Consider the following 11,387-nt stretch of genomic DNA (forward strand, 5'->3'; position numbering starts at 1 on the left):
GACAATCAATGGCACATGAGTGATCATGAGTGATCTTCAACAATAAATGTGTACTGTAGTCTTCTTCATGGAAAAATAAGACATCCCCCTGAAAATAAGACCTAGGGCATATTTTGGCATTTCAAAAAAAATAAGACAGTGCCTTATAATTGGGGAAACAGGGTAGACCAGAAATGGCTCCTCAGGACCTTCATCCACAGAAGAATGCTTGGAGAATCCAGAGCTCAAACAAGAACATTCTTCTTCCAACAACAGGTCAACATGAGCTAAACCTACTACTAACTCAGGAGCTGCTCTGCTGCTTCCTAACCAGGTGGTCTAAAGCCAGCCCACTGCACCATATGGGAGGTATATGTAAATCTGCAGAAGACTTTTAAAAGATTGTGCACATGGCGGTGATAGGGTTGTCCAACCATACTATAGATAGATAAAAATTGACAGCAGAAACTGGGAATGAGTTACATAAAACTACTACTAAAACTACTACTACTACTATCATAGCAGTCCCATAGTAGACCAATCAAGGATGCAGTCGCCTCTACTGAATGTTGTGGTTAAAAGGCTGCTAACCACTACCAAAGTACCAAGTTAGGCACTGGAGGTTTGGATCACCTGCTTGTCTCTGGTCTCCACTCCTAAAAGAATAAAAATATTGTTTATAACACTAAAAAACTCACACACCGCAGAATGATTCAGAAGAGTGACAACCATTCTAACTGCACTTCAGATGAGCAAAAATGATATGAGACCAAGAATTGTCTTTCTCTGCACCTTAACGTTAGGAAACCTGTAATGTTTTGTGACACCATACTCATGTCTGCATAAAAATGATTAAATAAATAAAAACTCATATCTAAAACCTATGAGCGTATTTGCTTGATTACAAATCAACTATTTAGGATAAAGGATTTCAATAGACTTCTCCCCTCTACAATTAGACTGCAATCAAACATTGCTCCATCCTTTTGGAGAGAAAAGCAGATCAATGTATTATCAGGGGAAGTACTGTGAGCTATGTTGGAGGTAACAAATATCTGGGTGTGTTTCACTGGACTGCTGGCCCCATTTACAGTAGCACAAAGAGTAATGCATATTATATGAAAAGTCCTTTAACTCAGATCAACCAATTGTAATAAATTTAAATAAAACCACAAACAATTTATGATGGAATGAGCTGCACATGTTATTTTTTCCTGCATGAAATAATCAGAGCTGTCTGTATTCATCCCCTTATATCCATTATTTCTTCAATATTATTGGGTATTGTGATATCTATGAAATAACTGAAAGTGTTACAATGATACAAAACTCGGCAAGCATGCACGTCAAATAAAAAATATATCTGACGTTCTGTTCATTTTTAAACGATCTCAAAATAATGGATGACATGATGGCGGAAATATTAAAAGCATATTCAATCATCCCTACTGTCCATTACAGAATTCCCATATTCATCACCTCTTACAAAGCAATAAAGTCTTATTATAATAGCATAAAGACTCCTAAATAATGTTTAAAGGAACCCAAAGTTCAAAAGAAGGACAAATGCAATGAATGAGCAGTCCGGAGACAATCCAAGTCTACAAGCTGTAAATACGTCTCTTTTCTAAGCGCAGCAATTTACCATTATGGAGGAGCTCAGGATGTGAGTAACCATATAATGTAATGGATGTACAGTATCTTATATGTTCATCTGTGCTTCATCATATGGACAGTGACATGTAATGAGCCTTATAGGAATGGGTATAAAATACTGGAAAGAGTTACAGATCTTGCTCAGCCTGTTTTACTACCCTGGTTTGACTCTCTGTGTTCCTGTCTGATTAGTCATTTCTAGGTTAAAGCTGTCTCATCCCTGTTACCCCACATACAGAGAGCCTGGAGGCCGTGACCTGGTGAAATCATTGCAGCAAAGTAGCCACTAGGGTCAATGGCCCATCTTGTGTCACCTACAAGAAGGCTGCCCTTAACACACAGATTATGGTAATTTTGCCCCCTTGTTTGCCATGGATTTAGATGACTTCAGAAACTATTTTTCATGTATGACATTTAATATCATTACTTCCTACCCATTCCTTCATTCCAGAACACTCTGACTACTGAAGATCTCATTTCAAGCAGCCAGATGGAGGACATCACAGCAGAAGTGATTTTGATAACAGAATCCAGAGTCAGCCTCAAGGCTGAGAATAACGACACAGATAGACTTCTAATTTATCTTGTATCTCCATGTGGGAGAGATGGTATTTTCAAACAATAAAAAAGGATCAAAACTCTCTCCTTATAATGTATACTGAATATTTATCTATTTTTCTCAACCAGGGTTCCTGCAAAGATTGTTAGGGGTTCCTTCACCAATGAGCAATTTGTGTCTCTCAGGTCAGTTAAAGTGACACCAACAATCTTTTTGGCTATCTGTAAGAGTGACTCTCTTCCCAAAGGCCAGCAATATAGGGGATTTTCTTTCCACTGACCACCACACTAATGTTCTGTGAGCTGTGGGTATAGTATATATAGAAGGGGTTCCCCGAAGACCTGAAAGTTATTTTAAGACCTCCCTGTTAACAAAAAAAAATGCCCCACACTGTAAGGTGCATGCGTCTTGTAGTGTCGAGCTAAGCTCTGTGTGCAGAGGTGTCACATACAGACCCCGCCGCTAGGACAATGCAGGAGGTATATCATCCTTGGTCATCCAATGGCCAAATTAGATCTCCATATAGCTGAAGGTGTGTCATGGAGATATAGGGAAGATTGTGGCTTCCTAAAACACGTTGATAGGAAAAGGCATGCAAGATATTAGCCCTGATTTATTAAAGTTCTCCAAGGCTGGAGAGAATACACTTTCATCAGTGAAGCTGAGTGATCCAGCAAACATGAAATGGATCTGGTCCAGGATTGAAAACCTTTGCTAACAAATAGCTAATGACCAGGAAATCCATTCCAGGTTTGCTGGATTACCCAGCTTTACCGATGAAAGATTATTCTCTCCAGGCTTAGAGAGCTTTAATAAATCAGGGCCATTGTGTGTGAGAGGGTATGTGATCAGTGAGGGCCTCTGAAAAGCTGCTGCTCTGACTGAGCCATTACCCCACTCCCATGCAGGAAGAATGAAAGCACCAAATTTGGGTTATGTGCACTATATAATATGGTTATCTGTACTATGCATGTGGAAATGATTTGGATGAGAAAAATTTGATAAACAAAGAAAAAAAATGAAACTTTTAAAACTTGTTACTCTTTTCTTGCCCAGACCCTGAATACCCTTCTAAGTGTTTCTATGGTGACAATAAATCCACCCTGTATGAGGGCTTGGATCCCTCTTGGGACCATTAGTCACCAATGTCTTCTCTGATTTTCCCCATAATTAGTGGTCCGATCAATTATCGGTGGGCTGTGCAATTAGAGCGCCGGAGAAGAAATCTTCAAACGCGGCTGGTTAAACCTTTGTCTGCAGACTTGTGGTGAGCAGGTACTTCTAATCTGTGAGCTGATCAAAGCTTAAGGGGCCGGCTGGCCCTCCCGGGGGTGCGTTACCCCCTCGTGTTTTAATTAACTTTCCATCTCCATTTCTAATGAGGGCAGAAAGTCGGGAGCGTGCAAGTGCGAATAAGGGAGGGCGACCGTGGCAGGGGCTGAACTGCAGGAGCACCAAAACTTCGGAAACATCCGAAACATTGCAATTATTTTATTCTGTTATCAGTGCCAGTCTAGGGGGTCTCTTTCTAAATGTTATTACCCAAGATTCACCTAAAATTCTAATTTTTTTTATTGGATTCAAACAGGAAAAGTTTGAAAGTTGAGTGAAACATTTCCTAATTGCATCCAGTTTGCAAAAACTTATATTTTGGGTGAACATTTAGAAATAGACTCCTAGGTAAATGAAGGGTATTTTATATAAGGCACCACATTCACTAAGCTAAGGGAATTGTTTCTTATACCTGGTACCAGCCTATGTTCATTTAGCAAATTGCTCTCAATAGGTAGAGTTGCACCTGATCTGCATAATGCACAATTAATTATTATTATCCAGTATTTATAAAGCACCAATATATTACACTTTCTCAAGGCTTTCTCATAGCTGTTTCTCAAGGGAGCGCAGAATCTAATGTTCCTACCATAGTCATAAGTCATTACCCCAGTCTAAGGTCAATTTGGGGGAAAGCTAATTAACCTAACTGCATATTTTTGGAATGTAGGAGGAAAATTATGCAAACAAGGGGAGAACCTGAAAACCCCATGCATATTCGAACCTGGGACTTAACGCTGCAAAGGCCAGAGTGCTAACCTGTGAGCCACCTTGCTGCCCATCATTGCCATTTGTTACTGCAGAATAAAGAATCAGCTCATTGTACAGATAGAAAGGGCTGCCCTTGCATTGGCTTGCACAATGACACTGCTGGTACAGAAAAGCGTGGAAATTGATTTATTATATTACAATTCTATGGTACAATTTAGAGAAATTAGGATCTGCTCGACCCAGCACTTACAATGTTCAGTTCATTACAAATGTTCATAAAAAAGAAAACCTGGGTAGCATTGACCATAACATCATTTCCTTTCACATTTCCTTTTAATGTGTTATCCTTTTACATTTTGCATGCAAACAGGAAAGAGAAAATGCTGAATGTTAAGGGAGCAGATTTTCCCCAGCTAAGAGCTGCCCTCAACGACTTGTAGTGGGAAGGAATATTGTCATCAAAGAAAAAGAAACAGAAATTGAATGCACATAGATGTAGAAAAACCTCCCCGTGTATCTTAAAAGGTTTTTATATTATCACAACCCTATATACAATAAATAGACAAAAATAGAAACAACCTACAGTTGTCAGGGCAAAGAGGGTTCAAAAGTAGGGAGTTTTAGTGGCTACACCATAATCAGTTAAAACATCCAAAATTTCATTTTAGAAGTAATTAAAATGTTATAACAATTCACACTTTTAATAAAGCATCAAGGATCCGATTTGGTATAGACCTTCATCTGCTCATCAGACTTTGCTAATCTTCCATAGGGATTCATTTTTTGTTGCCTTTGGAGTTTCTTTCCCCTTCTCGTACGCTTGACCCTGTATGAGACATTGATCAGCGTTTCTGCCTGTCTTGCAGATTATGTCCATATTTCTTTTCCAAAATCTTCCTGTGTTTTCTATAATATATTGTCTATGAGAATCGTTAAGGTGTCATATTCTTGTTAATCATCCCCTGAAGAAGCGGGTACACCCACAAAACGCGTTGGGTAAATTGTGCTTGACAAGCTTATTTCTTGGTCTCTTAAACCTTGATGAACATTTTCCTGCATTATCTCCATGCTTGATGTATTATTAAAGTGTGAATTGTTATAAGATTTTAATTATTTGTAAATAACATTTTGGATGTTTTAACTGATTATGGTGTAGCCACAATAACTCCCTATTGTTGAACCCTCTTTGCCTTTCTGACAACTGTAGGGTTGTTTCTGTTTTTCTGTATGCACGTACATGCACTACAAAATGTTTTCCCATAGGCTTAAAAGGCTTCAGCCTTTACTGCCACGGCAGTACAGACGGAATAGGAAGTCTGCAGCCTGTAGGAAGAAGTAGAGATGGGGGGGAGTGGTGGCTGGTTGCAACATTCTCTGCAGGTCACCCTTTTACATTCAAATATAACTGGCTCTATACATTAGTAATCACAGTCTATCTTACTTGTTTCAAGTATTGAAACATAGCAACCAGGGACCTGGCATGTTTCAAAAGGGCAGCAATGCCAGTCTTCATTCTCATGAGTGGTGCACCTATTGAAGAGACCTAGTATAAGGGGCTAAGCTAACAAAGGGGCTGTGATTCTTCCTAAGTCCTCTTGTGGTCAAATAATATGACCATTAATGAAACTGTTTTAGTTTGCATGACCTTTGCAGTCAATCTTTCTAAATTATCTAAATTTATTCTGTCCCGAGAATGACCATGATATGTAGCTCTGCATTGAGTGAACTTGAACAGCCGCTTCAAAGCTCTCGGACGTCAAAAGAATTTGAATTAGACTCCAGAGGAAGAGCGCCCCCTGTGACCCAATTATAGCGGAATATTTTATACTGCTTCCCATTGATGAGCGTCATGTGAGACTACTACGTTACCTTTTCCCTAAACACATCTGTTCGGTCAATTCATGTTATGCATCAATCTATGATTTTTGACACATATGGTTTTCTTGACATATGTGCCCTCCCTTTTATATTCCCATCTCTCCCAACATTTTCTTTCCCTTCTCCTCTTACACCCCTTTTCTTTTTTTCAGGTTTTTCTGTTCTCCCCTTTATATTTCTGTCTTCAAAATTCTTCTCCCGAGTTCTCCTTTTTTCTCAACATTATATCATCTTCAGTTGAGATTCTCAATGAGATGACAAAAGTTTAACTTTTGTAGGCAAGGAGTACTGACATGGAGCCATATAAACTCACGTAGCTGTACACCAGTGTTTCCCAACCAGGGTTCCTCCAGAGATTTCTAGGGGTTCCTCTCAGGTCAGTGTAAGTGACACCAATGATATTTTTGGCAGTACACTAATGTACTGTGATGGGTGGATATAATATATATATAATTAAAGTAGGAGTTTCCTGAAGATCTGAAAGTTATTTCAAAGGGTTTCCCCATGTTAGAAAGGTCGAGAAACACTGATATAGAGTATGATTGGCTCATTTTCAAATTGGTGCTATCTAGTAGGAGTACATTTTAATAAGTGTTCTGTATGAATCTCATGACTACTATGGGACGTCAGTTGGTTTCAGCTTACAATCTGTAACGTTCTATCAGTAAAAAAATTTCTGTGATGACTTGGTTGTGATATGTTGTACTAAGTTTGTATTGATTTGCATGTGATATGGTGATGCCATACTTTTTGTTTTTGCATGCTAGAGTGCTTTGGCATTTTCCATTGCCTGTTTTATGAGTCTCAGTGAATTTGTTTCCTGGAAAAGAAGAGGTAAATAGAATATGATAACATTATGATATGATTATTTTGTATAAACTGTTCTTAGAATAAACTTTAAAGATTGTTTCAATTTAAAGCGACATCCTGGATGACACGCATTACACTGGCACAAAACAGTGTTGTTACCATAGGAAAAGCTGTGCAGGCATCATTAAACTGAGCAGCAGCTGGAGAAGGGCAGCGCTGTGATATCACAAAGAATAAAAAGTAAATAAAGTTTTGGTTATGAATGAACCTGAAAGTTATTTTTGATGCATTTATTCTAAAATGAACTTTGAATTTGCATTGATACCAAAAACAGTAATTGTTTTATCCATTTTCTGTAATTATGATATGCTTGTGCTGTAATCATTCTGAGTTTCTTGGCTCTTTTATCTTTACAATTGTAAATCTCACAAACTAATTTATTTGGCTTTTCCTGAATTTCCCATTATACCACCCACTGCTGCTGATAATGTTACACTTTGATGTGTTTTTCTTTTTTTTCTATCGTGATGCACGACTATAAAATGGAGATGATAAATTCTGATTCTTCCTCAGCAACTTTGCAAAAAAAGTTCAAATGAATATGTAAATGAGACAATTTGCATAATCCATGGTCACCATGCTCATGCAGTAATAGGGATCAATGGTATGACGTGACCTTGTTAATCATCACACATATATAGTAACTTGATGCAAGTTGATTGATCGATACAGGCTCATGGTCAAGGATTATCTGTTTATTAAACCTTGAAATAATTGGTCACCCATGTCCATGCCAATTTTAATAAAATGCATAAGATCGCTGAGAATATACCATGCCTACAGAGTTGGACGTCATATGGATGCCTGGATGACATACTCCAACAATTCTGGCCCAATGTTCAATTCTCTAGTTCAGTAATCCACTGGGTTGAGCAGTAATTAATTAGACACTTTGGGACATGCCGGATAAAATGATGCCATTTGATAACTTCCCACTCCCCATGGCTGGAAGAACTTGGCCAATATGTCCAAGAGGCTGTAGTTGATGCTACTTGTGCACCTGCTGGGTCTGGCAATTGCTTTTGACACTGGTAAATATTGGATAAAACTAAACTCATCATCCCCCCCACATTCCAAATCTCCCCTGAGGCACATTGTCTTGGCGTCACCTTCCATTGTGCCCTCTTTCCTCTCTCCTCTACAATCTATTATGAATGCTGCAGCCAGACTTATCCATCCTTCCCACTTACCTACCTAAACATCTACCTACCCGATACACAGACTTCCCGTTCCCCTTCTGCTGCATCTCTTTGTAGTTTTCTTCATTGGCTTCCATTTCACTTGAGAATTAAAATAATCTCCTGTGCTTTGCCTTCAAATCCCTCCACAGCTCTTGTCCCACTTACCTTTCTGACCTGATAGAAAAATGCTCCCTAGCCGTTCTCTTCACTCCTCCAATGACCTACTAATGCTCCAAGACTCTTCTAGAGCCGCTGCCACTCTCTTAAACAGTCTCCCACATCCTATTCGGCTTGCCCCTACTTTCTGCTTTTAAAAGAGCACTCAAAACCCATATTTCCAAATTTGCCTACCATTTCTTCTGTCTCTTAAAACACTCACTACTTCCCAGCATTCCATATCTCCCCTCCTTTTGTGTGCTACTTCCCCCACCTTCTAGATTGTAAGCTCTTCTGGGCAGGGTCCTTCCCTCCTCCTGTGTCACTGTCTATTTCTGTCTGTCATTTGCAACCCCTACTTAATGTACAGCGCTCCATAATATGTTGGCGCTAAAAAAAACCTGTTTAATAATAAATATTAATAATAAATAGGGAATTCAGATATATCCTCTGATGGGATGAGGCAGTATTATGCACCCTACAGGAAAATGTTGTCCTGGGGTGGCTGCATGGTGTTTTTTATATTAGTGCCGTTTTGTCACCTTTCAGAAGGCTGGAAAAATCCCCACAATTTTATGTGATAGTGAAGACCTAGGAGTGTTGGTCTGCAGTAGTCATCTCTCTGAGAAACACAATATTCTGGTCAATGTGAGAACTAGGAAGCATACAGCTTGCCAAAGTTTTCCAAGGTGGATGCTGAATCTGCTTCCTCTTCCCACATACTGCAGGGTGTACCTCATCCTCAGCATGATGCCATTGATGTCTAGTAAACGGGTGACCTGTGACTGGTATAACATATATAACCATCATTCCTCCAGTAGTTCCTCCTTTTCTTCCTTCTTGTCCTCTTCTTGCAGGCCACCTCACTGTACCTCATTTTGCAGTGGATGCCCCCCATAAAAGTCCCACTCCCCACTAACACCTTCATAGTTCAGACTTCTCCTTGTTCTGATGTTTCATCAAATACATTGTGGCTTCTAACATGAAAATGAGTGGGATGTCAACATTGATATTGCTTTTTTCTCATTTGACAAATTTAGTTGTCTCCTCCATGGGTGTCAACAGGCGAAACATATTCCTAATAAGTCACCAAAACCATGAGTCAAAGAAACCTGGGCTCCCGGTCTTTGTGCTGCATTCAGTTATCACTTTCCCTTGTTCATACAAGTGGTCCTTCATATGTGCAAATCAATTTTATGAAATGGGTGACCATTTTGTCTTCATGCTGGGGGCAAATAACTTTAATGGCCATGATCAAGACATTCTGCTTGTGCTGGATGTCTAGGTTAGGGTTGCTTTTCAGAAATCTGTTCACCACCAGATTCTGGACATGAAAAAACCTAGTAATGTCAGGCAATGGAATTTGGCAAATGGACCAATATGGTAGTTGTGCTGCATCTGGGCAGTGACCACAATTTTTGCCTTGTTACCCCAGAAAGATTCCTAGGGATGGAGCAGAAGGTGGAACCTTTGGAACCCAGAAGGTGCTGGTCTGCCTTTAAGACAAAAGCAGGTAATGTTTGGACCTGGATGGGTTGCTGTTGGTTCCTGGGTGAGCACCTGGTGTAGGTGGGTTTACAGGCAAGGATGCTAGATTGGGCAATGTGTACTTCCTTCTCATGAAGAAGTTGTATGGCCCTCATTCCAAGGAAATGATTGGACCTAGGGCATAAAAACCTGAAACAACGCACACAAAAAACATTCACAGCACAGGAAACTAGTATTTAAAACAACACTGGGTCTCACCAAATACACATGTTACTTTTTTAAGTGAGGCCAAAGAAAATTAGGACAGCCCCTAAACTAAAACATAGCTGCCCTGTTCCTATGTAAGAAGAATTATACAATTATACAACACTCAGTGTACCATTATCGTATCCTTGTGAAGGTGTTCGCTATTGGCATTAAGGTAATATCTAAAAGTTTGGGGCCTTGTAATGATATATATGTTACTATGAAATGTATGGAAGGTCACATATTCCACAAGAAACATTTACTTACTTTAGAACCTTTCTGCTCAATAGTTTGTCTACCTTCTGGACAGCCTTGCAGCATCCTCCACCTCACTCCAGCATGGCCCTTGACTCGCTCCAGCATGGCCTCCTCCTCTGACTCACTCCAGCATGGCCTCCTCCGACTCACCTCATCGTGGCATCATCATCTGACTCACTCCAGCATGGCCTCCAGCTCTGACTCCATCATGGCCTCCTCCTCCGACTCACTACAGCATGGCCTTCTCCTTCGACTTACTTCAGCAAGGCTTTCTCCTTCGACTTACTCCAGCAAGGCCTTCTCCTCCGACTCACTCCATCATGACCTCCTCTACCGACTGACTCCAGCATGGCCTTTTCTTTTGACTCAATCCAACATGGCTTTCTCCTCCAACTCACTCCAGCATGGCCTTCTTCTTCGACTCACTCCAGGATGGAAAGGAACTAAAAGTTCAAAGATAGAACACATCAAAAACTGGGATCTCATAGAATCTTGGGCCTAATTCTGCTATAGGTTCATTTAAAAAGGTGATTCACACAAGACATACCAGTGTTTGAACTGCTAGAAGACATCATTGGGGCAGAAGGGTGGTGTCTTTGTGTCGGGACCTTTGCAGATTTTGGAGTTTTGTTTTTTTAATCCTTTTTTTTCTTAGCCCTGCACTCCCCTGATCACGTCTGTGTCAGAATCCTGATGATAGAGTGCACTAGGTCTGACTCTGGTGCCTATTAAACTGCACAATAAACGTTGTACACCACGTACACCCTGTACACCTAATGATCAAGAAAATAAAGGCTGCTCCAATGCCAGTCCATCTGCAGATCTACTTTGGTGACTTCATCTGTAATTTACAGAAACCTACAAACATTAGATTTGAATCTTAATTTGATCCCCTGGATTTGTCGTACAGTCCATTTATAATACAATCCCAATTGTCAGTCTTTAAAAAGTATAAAATACAAAAATTACATATATGTAATAAAATATTGTAGAACTTTCCCCATATTCCAGTCCTACAGAAGTCCCCGCACACGCCACGCCCCATTCCCAGCCACACCCACCAGCACCTCCCC

General features: G+C 40.0%; 1 long non-coding RNA gene across 1 annotated transcript; it reads right to left on the reverse strand.

The window, feature by feature from the left end:
* Positions 1-7,200: 7,200 nt before the first annotated feature.
* LOC140337006 (uncharacterized) lies at positions 7,201-11,309 on the reverse strand. The gene is made up of 2 exons (XR_011921975.1): positions 10,862-11,309; positions 7,201-10,757 (listed from the first exon to the last, which is right to left on the reverse strand). It is a non-coding gene; the product is annotated as an uncharacterized lncRNA (long non-coding RNA).
* Between the last annotated feature and the right edge of the window lie 78 nt (positions 11,310-11,387).

The sequence above is a fragment of the Pyxicephalus adspersus genome, chromosome 8 (assembly GCF_032062135.1).
Source record: "Pyxicephalus adspersus chromosome 8, UCB_Pads_2.0, whole genome shotgun sequence".
NCBI classification, from domain to species: Eukaryota; Metazoa; Chordata; class Amphibia; order Anura; family Pyxicephalidae; genus Pyxicephalus; species Pyxicephalus adspersus.